The sequence below is a fragment of the Lupinus angustifolius genome, chromosome LG06 (assembly GCF_001865875.1).
Source record: "Lupinus angustifolius cultivar Tanjil chromosome LG06, LupAngTanjil_v1.0, whole genome shotgun sequence".
Taxonomy (NCBI): domain Eukaryota; kingdom Viridiplantae; phylum Streptophyta; class Magnoliopsida; order Fabales; family Fabaceae; genus Lupinus; species Lupinus angustifolius.
Window position 1 is genome coordinate 27,030,571 of NC_032014.1, and position 13,290 is coordinate 27,043,860.

Here is a 13,290-nt window from a genome sequence, read left to right on the forward strand (position 1 = left end):
TTGCTTCTTAAAAGAAAAAGAAAAACTCAATCTTCAAAAATGAAAAAAGAAAAAAAAAAGAGATTTAGAAAAATAGAAGCCAAGGTTCGAAAAGTAAAAGAGGTTGGAAAAAAGAAGAGTATGCTCTCTTTTTAAACTTAGCCTTGAAAATCTAGAAAACCCATTATCCAAACCGAGCCTCATTACAACCAAATGAAGACCTTAGTGATCTTTGAGTAATTATGCAATTTAAGAGAATAGGTGAGATGAAAAACAAGTTCAAATTACTACAACAAATGCTTGAAAATTTGAGTGAAACACTTACCCTTCAAAAGTTCCAACTTTGAATTTGTGTGCAAAGAAACACTTTTTGGTTAGAAAAATATTTGCTTAGGTAAATTGTTACACATTTTTTATAAGCAAAAAACATTCATTTTTTGTTTGAAGCATTGTGTCAAAATTCACAAAACATGAAAAATCTCATTGAAATCTATTTTTTGGACATTCTTATACATTTGAAATCATGTTGATCATCATTATTATTTTTAGCCAAATGGATTTCGGATAATTTTCACCTTTTGTTTGAGGACAAACAAAATTTTAAGTTGGGGGGAGTTTGATAATTGCCAAACATACCTAAAATTCATACACTGTTATGGCACTTATCTTAAGCATAATTGAGAAAAACCAACTCAAAACAATAATTTTTGTAAAAAATATCACAATCTTGTATATTTGTGTGTGTATTTCTTTTTTATGTATTATGTAGGATTTAGAATGAAGAAAAGAAGAGAAAAAAGACTCATGGTCAAAAAGACAAAAAAGTCATAAACCAAGGTGCTCAACCAGGTAGCTAAGCATGGACCAAGCCACGCTAAGCTGACCTTGACCCAGCCTGACCTGGACCAAGCTGCTCAAGCAAGCAGCTGAGTGGACCTGCTTGACCGCTCAGCCTTGAACAAGCAGCTTAGCAGTGCAACAGGTGTGCTAAGCGGTGTGCAACCAGACTTGACTTAATCATCAAGCAAACCATGAAGATACCAATGACCTCACCTCAAGTAGCCCACCATAGGCTTCAGAGTAGCTCACAACTAGCTTTGATGAGTTAAGCATAAGGAGGTGACTATGCTACTTGATCAAGGGACCAAACCCATGCTGAAGGGTTTGCTCACATATCTCTCACTAGAAATTCTTCTATGAAATTCTCTCTTCTTGTTCTCAGTTTTTAGAAGCTTTATTTCAAGTAAGTTTGTAATTTTAGTTTAGAATTCAAGAGGAGAAAAAGAGAAGGCAAATGAGATGAAAAAATCAATTTTGTAATCTCATTTGGAACTACACTACACTTCAAGAGGAGAAAAAGCATCCAATCCTTGGATGGATGGCTCATGCTCCTAAATGATATACTACACTACAATTGTGGTTCGACATAACCCTATACTATACTACAATTGAATCTTGAAAGAGGTCATCAAATGCTTTTAGTTCTAAATGATATTACAAAATCATGTTTTACACATCATTTGCCAAAATCCATTCCCTCTGAATTTCTCCGAAATAACACTAAAAGAAAGCCTAAGAAAGAGTAGAAACCAAAATGGAAAGAAAATGGTATGTACAAGTGATGAGGGAAATGGTTCTATTTATAGATTTGTTTTTCAATCCGCTCAGTCCCATTAAAAAAGGGGCTAGGCGTCTAAATCAGGCCAATTTGTCCTACTCCTATCAGCTAGCCAAGCTACTTTGTCAGCTGCTGGCCAGCTGAGCCACCTTGCTCTTGCCCAGTCAAGTCTCAGCCAATTGTAGGCTATGCTGAGGTGCCACCTAGCCTCGGTGCCATGCATGTTGCCACCTCCTGCTTCAGCCGACCACCTTATATCATGGGTTATATACATTAGGCATAGCCCCTTACTTGGTCACCAAGTCACGTTGAGCCCCCTTTTGCCACCGCCCAGTGGGTTGCTTCACAGATGGGTTTGCTTTTTCTTCAAGTTGAAGCAATCCTGGCTGATGCAAAACTTCCTAGTGCCTCTATAGACACGCCTAACGGGTTGCTAAGTAGTTTGGATTCTTCATGGATCTTGTTTGCTTGAATTTTGGCTATCTTTGAAGTAATTCTTTTTAATACATTTTCCTACAAAATTCAGAGACAATATGGACAAGAGGTGATGAAAAATTATATTAGTAGAACACAAAAAATTATCTAAAAAATAAGCTATAAGTTGGGTTTTAAAAATGATTAATCAAGATAAGTGCCATAAAAGCGATGAAAAATAGTATATTTTGGCACTTATCAACTCCCCCGAACTTCAACTTTGTTTGTCCCCAAACAAAGGTAAAATGACAACTAACTTGGCTTTAGAAAAAGTCAGCTTGTACAAGATCAAAACTATGCATGATTTTAAAGTTCTATGAGATGTATTTATGATGATCTGATTTTGACTAATAATGCTTCAAACGAAGAATGAACACATCTTTTCAAATATTCATTTATTACTTTACTTATAAAAAATGTTATCAAACAAAGAGATGCATTTTCTCACACGGTTCCAGAATGGAACCAAATGGGTAAGTGTTTCACTTTAAAATAACTTCATTGGTTTCAAGAATTCAATTTTGTTTTTCATCTCAACAATTACTTTTATTGTACAAATTTTTAAGGATCACTAAGGTTTTCCTGGGGTTGTAATGAGGCCTGAATATCAAAGAAAATTAGTTTTTTAAGATAATCAAAATATACTTTTCAATTTAAAAGAGAGCAAAAATGATTTTCAAGATATTCAACAACTTTTTCACCATACTTCTTTTTCTTCCTTTCCTCATTCTTTTCATTGGTTATTTTAGTGTAACCTTTCTTGATATTTCTCAATCTCTTTTTACTCCTTTTTTTGTTTTGGATCTTTTCTTTACTTTTTGAGTTGTAAAGATATTCAGAATATTTTATTCTGAGCTTTTTGTCACACGGCTAACCACTCCCCCAACTTAATTTTTTCGATCTACCTACTTTTGAAAAATGCTCTCCTTTTACCAAAGAAAACTATTGGAGATTTCATTTTGTTTGTACATATTTGGCTCAAGGGTTGTGTTTGGAAAATTTAATTCTTTTACAGAATCACAGGGTTATCAAAGGATGTTCCTAATTTTGGTTGGTCAATTTTTGTCAAATGGCTCATTCTATTTGAAAGAACTTGCCTTGACCTTTTCCAATCAATTTTGTATGTAATCATGCAAAGGAAGATTCAAACAAAATCAATTGTTCAAGCCAACAAGTTTCACACACTAAGCTCACATGATTATGTGTTGGACTTACACTCCCTCACATGGTTGGTTTATTTACAACTCTTTAATTTTCAAACATGTTCCCGAGTTCATGAGAAATGATTTTCCAAAAAAAATTGCATTTTATCAAAGTTATGACATTATGCAATTTTCACAATTTTATTTTTATATTTTCATCTCATATTTCTTACAAAAGCTTCTTGATTCACAAAGTTAGTCATTCGGTTTTAAAAAATTGTTTTAAGCCATGTTTTTATTATTTACTAAATTTAGTTTCAAAAATTTCTCTTTTTAAATAAAAAGAAACAAAGTAATCTAAACTAATAAGCAATTAAAACACACAACTTAAAAAATTAATCACGCACTAATTGTTTTTAAGCAAATAAACAAGCACTAAAGATTTAAAAGGCACAAAAAAAAATATTCTTTGAAAATGTTATACACACTCCCCCCAACATAAGTGCTTGACTTGTCCTCTTGTCATTTTGAAACATTTTAAGGAAGTTTGTGTAACATTTTGAAAGAATGGAAAAAATAAAAAACTAACTAACACAACGTTTTTAGGATAATTCATAATTTCATTCTCCTATGATTTTACTATCCTCTCCAAGATAATGGTGCCTTTTTTAGCCTACTCTTTTTTGTCTGTTTGTTTTTGGACTTGTTTTCTTGTAAATTATTAGTTCTTGCAATTTATTTGTCCTTTGGGTTAATCTAACAATTTACATGAATTTCTCAATGTCTAACACATTATGTTCATGAATGAAATTTGGTTAACAGAAATTCCAATCGAACAACATGCATTTTTCATGAAAATGATGTTTAGAAAATTTTCTTCTTAACATTTTTCAAGCTCAGTTGATAAACGGAAATCCAAACATAATTTTATGCAAATCTAAAAAACAAGATATTAATAGAAAAAGCCACATATAACTTCATTCAGAATTTCATGAATTTACTTTGTTAAATGGTAAACCAAACAACAACTTGGTAAACCAACTTTTTAGAAGTTGTCGAGCCTAGAAAATTTAATTTTTGGCACAATTTTAAAAAGCGTGTTCTTTGTTTAAAAATTTATTTCATATATTTATAAACCATTAACTAAAGCATGTTTATGGAGATGGTGGTTAAAGTATCACAAAATAATATACGATCATTAAAAGTTGATGGTGAATACTTAATCTTTAAGGATTTAAGGTAGCTTCCCTTTTTGGATTATTGAAGATTCGACTTCGTCATTCTTTTCAAAGTGCATCCCGTTTATCCTTGTGAATTTTAATCCCTTTTATGTTGTTATTTTGAAAAGGTTGATGAGGGGTACCTTCTAAATCACCTAAATATTTTATAACAACCATAAAGGTTTCTTAACTATTGGATTTTTAATCTACCTGTTCCAACTTAAACTTTCTTTTTGGGTTTTTAATGTTTAGATGTACCAAACAGAAAAATAAAATAAAAGATGTAAAAAACTGAAAATTAAATTTCTAAAACAATGAAAGAAAATTGTATTTGTAATTACTACTTATATATGATATAAGTATGACATTCTATTATCTAGCAATTCTCTCGCAACAACGTCATTTTGTTGAAAGAAAAATAATTATGTTGATTCAAGAGTTTGGTGTCTCTCAACAAAAAGTTTCCTTTTATGGTGCCAATTTGTAGAAGGAGTTGATGTGTGATCATAAGATTAGTTTAATTGATTTTAACTTCCTTTTCGGGTTCCATTAATCATACCATTTCTTAGGAAAGGTTGGTATCAGTTAAGAGTGGGGTTAGAGTGATGTTAGATAAATAAAAGAATAACAAAAGAATAAATTTCAGTAAATAAATAAATCAAAAATAAATTGTTAGATATTTATGTACACATCACTCTTGAATTAAACTAATCCTTTTACATAGTTGCAACCCATGGATTGGATTGAACTTATGCAATTGGATTTCTATTTCAATAGACAAAATTTACAAGTAACTCTTTACTATATTTATTCTTAATTCTCTTTCAAGATTAAATTTTAGTATAGTATAGGGTTATGTCGAAGCTCAGAGAATTGTCTAACAGAAATGGAATCATACTTTGTATCTTTTATCAAAAGTAAAAAGTATCAAATAAGTTGTTGTTGTGATTTTATAAAATGATGAAGATGAAAAATTAAAATAACAGGAAATTATGGTCAGAATGAAAAGTTTCTTCACTCTTAAGTATTAACATGATTTTCATGTACACAAGTTATTTTGGGATGATTCCATCCACCATACATCATTCCTTAACTCACCCTTCCTCTCGGCTCAGGTGGGATGATTTTCAAACCTTGCTTAATGCATTATCACCCATCAAGTATCCTTTGAAAGAAGTAAGGTTGTCACCACTTAATCTGGATTCCCAGATGTTGATAATCTTGAAAACAAGTTACTTAAAATGGATGTTTGGAAATGGCAAATATTCAAGTCTACTACTGTAGAATTAAAATATTTGTTATTTCATCCAACAAAAGAATTTTGGATCTTTGAAAGCATATTTTAGGTGATCATTTTAAAATAAGAATTAAGTGTCGATGGAATGAAATAATAGAATTGAAACACATTACTTGAATAACAAAATGAAAATTACTATAAAGAGAAAGAAATGTTACACCGTAGCCAAATTTTGGAGCATTAGCCATCCATCCAAAGATTTGATGCTTTCGCTTCTAAATGATGTTACAGAATCATGTTTTTGCACATTGTTAGCCAACTCCATTCCCTCTGAATTTCTATGAAATAAAACTAAAAGTAAGCCAAAGAAAGAAAAGAAGTTGAAATGGAAAGAAAATAGTATGTAGAAGTGATGAGGCAAATGGTTCTATTTATAGATTTTTATTCAATCCGCTCAACCCCTTTCCAAAGATGCTAGGCGCTTATAATCATGCCCATTGGTCTGCTCCAGCCGCCTGGCCAAGCTGCTTAGTCAGCTGCTGACCAGCTGAACCACACTACTCTAGTTCTGTTAGGTTCAATCTATAGTGGGCTATGTTGAGCTTCCGCCCAACCTAGGTGCCTTGCATGCTATCACCTTCTAATTTAGTCCAACCACGTTACATCATGGATGACAACACACCTAACCCCCTTACTTGGTCCCCAAGTCACGCTAAGCCCCCTTTTCCCACCGCCCAGTAGGTTGCATCATGGTTGGGTTTCCTCTTTTTTCAAGCTGAAGTAATCATGGTTGATGCAAAACTGCCCAATGCCTCTATAGACACGCCTAGCGGGTTGGTGAGCAGTTTTGATTCTTTGTGGATCTTGTTGCTATTTACTTGAATTTCGGCTATCTTTAAAATAATTCTTTTCAATATATTTTCCTATAAAATTTAGAGACAACTTGGACAAGAGGTCATAAAAAATTATATTATTTAAACACATAAAATTTATCTAAAAGTGAGCTATAAGTTGGGTTTTCAACTTGATTAATCAAGATAAGTGCCATAAAAGTGATGCAAAGATGTACTTTTTGGCACTTATCACCCCACTGGAAGTCCATGGACTTGAAGGCCAATATTTCTACATTCACCCACGGTGTGGGTGAAAGCCAATGTGAAACCTACGATCGATTCAAATCAATGCTCTAGAAGTTCCCAAACCATGGGTTTGTGAATGGATCCTAAATGCTGCTGTTGGGGGACAACTATTGTGTTATATGGTCTATGGACCATAATGATCGATATTTTTGTCAATGGTCTATGGCCCAAAATTATCGGAGTTGTTGTAGTAGCTTTTAAATTTCAAACCAGAACAACTTCTCCAAAAACAAATGGATGTTACTCCAATCATCTTCTACCTTCACTTATGTGTATGATGGATGGTTGGAATCCTATTTAAAGGCACATAAGAGTTTAGATTCATATATACAAGCTTCTTCAAATTTCATACTACTTTCTTAACAATGACTTACACTATTGCAAGCAACTTATTTGAACATGTTCTAACTTCTGAAGGTTGCTTTTCAAGTGTTTCTTCCAAGTTTTTATACTCTGAAATACTTGAGCATGTGTTAAAAATAATGATTGACTTCTAAGGATTTCAATTTCAAATTGTCATTTACATTCAACAATCTTAGCCCTAGAAATCATTCTTCAAAGTTGTATTCATCTTTCCTTCTATTTTCACCATAAGGTGCGGTGAAAGGGAAGTAGATTTTTTTAGAATTATTGTTCTTCTAAAAGTGATATTGTGGTGAGTGTAATTAAGAGGCAAAGCCCTAGTGTGAGATTTTCACAAGATTGCCATATCATAATAAGTAAAACCTCTTATGCATACAAGGAGACTAGAGGTAATCTTTGGTGGACAAGTAGGTGAACCATCATAAAATTTATATGCCTCTCTTTCTCTCCTTACTTTTTAATTATTCCCCATTTAATTTATGCAAACATAATATTTGCTACTGCATTACTATTCTAATCTTTTATGTTGCAAAAATCTGTCAATAGTGAAAACAATAATTCGTCCCTATTACTTTTCCATCTTGTTTTTCAAATGGTATTAGATTTTAGTTTGAGTAATCTATTCCCTAGATCATAAACTTTATGATGGCCTCAAAGTACTTTTTGGGAGAAGGTTCCAACATTAATTGTCCTCCACTTTTTTTGGACAGTGTTACGATTTTTGGAAGACCCGAATGTGAATCTTTATGGAATCTCGTGATCTTGATATATGGAAAACTATGGAAGAAGGTCTATCTACTTCTTATGTAGTGGTTAATGGTGTGAAGGAAAAAAGTATTCTTACCTTAGTTGTATGCGGTATCTAATTGCAAATCCCCTAAGGAGATGTGGGATACTCAAGAGACTACTCATGAAGGAACCGAAGAAGTAGAACAATCTAGACTAAATACTGTATCTAAATAGTATGATATGTCTACCAAAAAGGTGTTGATCTAGTGGTGTAAGGTCCCACTAGATTTGTAGAAAGAACAAAAGGTCAGGGATTCGATTCCTTTTAGCAACAATTGTTGGGAACGGAGCCACGCACCCTGAAAGGGATTAGTTTCTTACCCAAAGGTGAAGATATATCCCTACTAGTACCGAATAAAAGAGTATGAGACATTTAGAATGAAATTTGGCGAGAAAATCCTTGATCTGCAAAAAAGGTTCACCCACCTTATCATCAATCTAATCGCTCTAGGAAAAGTGCTAGCAAACAGTGACCTCAACTTTAAATTCCTTAGGTCACTAACTAGGTCATGGCAACCAAAGGTGACAACTATTCTAGAAAAAAAAGCCTATGAAATTTGTCTTTGGCTGCTCTATTCGAAAAAATGCAGGAACATGAGTTGGAATTAAACCAACTCGAACAATACAAAGAACACGAGACGGTGAGGAAGAATATCTTCTTCAAAGCAAAGACGTATGCATGTGAACCCTCTTGAGATGAAAGAAACAACGAAGGAATGAAGGATTAAACGAGCAAGAATGCTACATCTAATCCAACCAAAAGATTAAGTAGAAGCAATGAAGCTTCTACATCAGGATAAAATGTTAAATGGTTTGACTGTGATAAACCTGACCACATCAAGGTAGAGTACCCAACACTCAAGAAGAATCCCTTCAAGGGAAACCAGAAAAGAAGATCGGAAGAAGATCATGCATTCCTTGTCAAGACAATGATACAAGATACAACTCAAAACATGGGAATGAGGAGCAAGCCCACTTCTCCACAATGGCATCGCATCAATCAAATGATGATGATGTAAGTGAATATGAAACATAAGATAAACTTACTTTTAATGAACTTCAAAATACTTTCAATGATCGTCATATATATGTTAAAGTTTAAAAATGTTTCTAAAACAGAAAAATAAATTAATGTTTTGCAGTGTTCTTGAACAAAAATTTCATCATTAAGTCAAGAACTTAATGGATTAAATAAGATTAATTGCAACTTGGATAAAATTTTGAAAGATCAAAGACATACAAGTGATCGAAGAGGTCTTGACAATTCAAACAATCATATGTCAGAAGGTAAAAAGGAAAATGTATTTGAGAAAAAAAACAAGGGAATCATGCTAAATTTTCATAAAGAAAGTGGTCATAAAAATCTTATTTTTAAATCAAAACTTAGGATACATTAGAATCATATACTTGTTTCTATTGTAATAATATAGGTCATACATGTTGGTTAACAAAGGCTCTAACTTCAACTTCACCTAGTCGGAGTGAGTAGGCGGTTTGAGTAACAATTAAAAACAATTCGGTTGCAAAAGATAATCGTAGAAATTAGTGATTTTTATTGATTAAATGACTACTAAATAAATTAAGAGAAGTCATGATTAATCTGATCTAATGTTCACTTAAACAGTTCAATGAAAGTGATGAAAGTCTAGCACAAGAGAGAAAATGACATGATCGATTTATCCTAGTTCGATTACCAAGCACTACAATCTACATCCATTCCTCCCCTTCTGATCTAGGAGATTTGCTTTTACTAAGAAGAAATTGAATGTCTACACAAACACTTCTTTTTCCACTAAGATTCTCTTAGACGTAGCTTCTAAAGGATACCACACGACTTCTAACAAGGGGCTCCTAAAGAGGCTTCCTCTTAGATTTCTTCCTGAATTTCTCTGTTCTTCCAAGGTAAGGTGACAACTATCATTGACTCCAAGGATCTTGACTCGATGTCACTAGCAACTTTCTTTGGGAAGCTCAAAGAACATGAAATGGAGTTAGGTTGTTTGAATTCACATGAAGAATCGGACAAAAAGTATAAGCGCATATCTCTCAAGGCCACAATGAAATAAGAAAGGAGATTCAGCAAGTAAGAGACCATGTCACTCCTAGTTAGGAAATTCAACAAGTTTCTCAAGAAGAAAGGAGACTGTAAAGGTTTCAATGAAAGAAGATAAAAGATTCAACCAAGAAAGGTCAGAATACCAATGATCGCTACAATTGCCATGAAATTGGTAAAATGGGACACATGAGATACGAATGCCCAAATTACCTCAGGAAAGTCGAAAATGATAAGAACTATCCTCGAGACTTGAAATCAAAGAAAGCATACATGGTGTTGGATGTTCCGGAAGAGGAGGAATTAGAAAAATTGTGCCTAATGGTTCAAAATCAAAATTCTTGTGATTCAAGAGAGCAAGAGGAGTCAAGCTAGGTACATTCTTCCGAATATGATCCTAGTTCCAATAATTGACCTACTTATGATGAATTATATGGTGCATTTGTCGAGTTTCCTGAGGAATTGGAAAAGTTAGCTAGAATTAATATAGATATAAAAAGAGTGATTCTCATGCATGAAAAGAAAATAACTGAAATGTTGAATTTTAGAGATGAATTAAAATTAGAGAATTAAACTCTTAATCTCATATATAATAATGTTACTTGCAACTGTACTACTAAGTTAATTGAGACATCTACTTGTCAAAGGTGCAAAGTTTTGGAAAATGAAAATGTCTTCCTAAAACAGAAATTTTTTAACTTCACAAGTAGTAGTCAAAACTTGAACAATCTACTTGCTGCATCTAGGAATGTAGATAACTGATCTAGTCTAGGTTTCAAGTATGCTAAGAAAAGGAAGTTTAACATGAAACACGTAGCTTATACCAAAACTTTGCGTCATAGATTACCTACTTGTTTTTATTGTGGCATATATGGACATACTTCCATTTCTTGTATTATAAGAGTGTATGGTGTACCTAGTGGCCAATATACGTGGATTCAAGAGGGATTAGCTCCCAAGTTTACTAATAAGAAGGGACCCAACATAACTTGGGTAACTAAAATTGGCAAGTAATATTGTTTTGTAGGTGTACCTAAGAACACATAGATATCATTGGTATTTTCATAGTACATGTTCTAGGCACGGGATGGGTGATAGATCAAAGTTCTTAGAACTATCACTCAAGGAGAAAGGTCATGCCACGTATGAAAAAAAAACCAAGGCAAGATACTTGGGATAGGAAAAATCGGAATTGCTTCATAAACTATAATTGGCAACGTTCTTTATGTGCAAGGATCAGAAAACAATTTGCTAAGCTTAAGCCAACTTTGCGATAAAGGTAACAAGGTACCTTTTGATTCCAAGTGTTTCATAATTCATAGTGGCATAGACAATAGAATCAAGTCTATAGGTCAACGAATAAGTAATATTTACATGGTTAATATAGACAATATCACTTCATTATTTTCAAATTGTCTTATTTCAAAAGAAAGTGATATATATGGGTTTGGCATAGGCGAATAACACATATCCATTTGAAACATCTAGAAAATTTGTCCTCAAAGAACTTAGTAATTGGGCTACCAAAGCTGAATTTTAAAACTAAGAATATTTGCGACTCTTGCCAAAGATACAAGCAAGTCAAAAATTCATTTTCATAAAAAACTGTGGTACACACAACAAGGCCTTTGGAGTTGCTTCATATGGACTTGTTTGGACCATCACATATTATGAGCTTTGGTGGTAGTTACTATGCATTACTCATTGTGGACGACTTCTCTAGATTCACTTGGAGAATGTTTCTCGCTTTGAAAAGTGACACCTTTAAATATTTTAAGAATTTTGGCAAACTTCTTCAAAATCATCACAACCCTAAAATAGTATGTATTCAAAGTGACCATGGTGGTGATTTTGAAAACCACCAGTTCGATAAATTATGTCAAAAACAATGCAATCAACATCAATATTCCGCTCCTAAAACTCCTCAACAAAATGCAGTTGTAGAAAGGAAAAATTAAGTTCTTGAAGATTGGGTAGAACCATGTTAAACGAAATAAAGGTGCTTAAATAATTTTGCGCCGATACAGTGCATACCGCATGCTATATAATGAATAGAGTCCTAATGAGGCCTATACTTTTGAAAACCCACTACAAACTTTTAAAATATCAAAAACCGAATATTTCACATATTTCCAAGCTTTTGGATGCAAATGCTTCATTCTAAATAACAGTAAAGATCAATTAAGTATATTTGATTCAAAAGTTGACCAGGGAATATTCTTAGGATACTCTAACAATAGTAAGGCATATCGAGTCTATAACAAACATACTATGAATGTTGAAGAGTCAATACATGTGCATTTTGATGAGTTTTCTCCAAAAGAGAAGAGGAATGTTGTTTTTTTATGATGTTTTAGGTGCTCTTGAAGATGCATACACTAAGGATGTTGAATGTGAAAAAGTGTTGCAAGATGATCAAGAAACAAGTCATGATCATCAAGATATTCCAGAGGCTTGGAAAATAAAGAAGGACCACCCCATCAACAAGGTTATAGGTCATATCTCACGGAGAGTTGTAACCTGAAACTCTTTACATAATATTTTTAACTTTTTCGCTTTTGATTCTCAAATCGAGCCTAAGACTATAGATGATGCAATATAGGATGAACATTGGGGAATAGCTATGCAAGATGTGCTTAACAAATTTGAACGTAACAATGTTTGAGACTTAGTACCTAGACCTAGTGGTCATCCTGTTATTGGAACAAAATGGGTTTATTGAAACAAATTAGATGAGTTCGACATGATTATCAGAAACAAGGAAAGATTAGTAGCCATGTGTTATAATCAAGAGGAAGGAATTGATTATGACAAAACCTATGCCCCCGTTACAAGGTTAGAGGCTATTAGGATGCTTTTAGGTTTTGTTTCAACAATGAATTTGAAACGTTATCAAATGGATGTAAAAAGTGCATTCTTGAACATATACATTCATGAAGATATATATGTTGACCAACCCCCTAGTTTTGAAAATTATAAATAATCAAACCATGTTTTTATATTGAAAAAGGCTCTTTATGGTTTGAAACAACCTCAAAGGGCTTCGTATGATAGACTTAGCTCTTTTCTTTTAGAAAAAGCTTTGTAAGCGGCAAAGTTGACACTACACCTTTTATATCCAAATATGAAAAAGAGATCTGATTAGATCAAATTTATGTACATGATATAATATTTGGTGCAACTAACGATGTTTTGTGCAAGGAATTTTATGGTCTTATGAAGGGCGAGTTTGAGATGTCAATGATGGACGAATTGACATTTTTCCTTTGGCTGCAA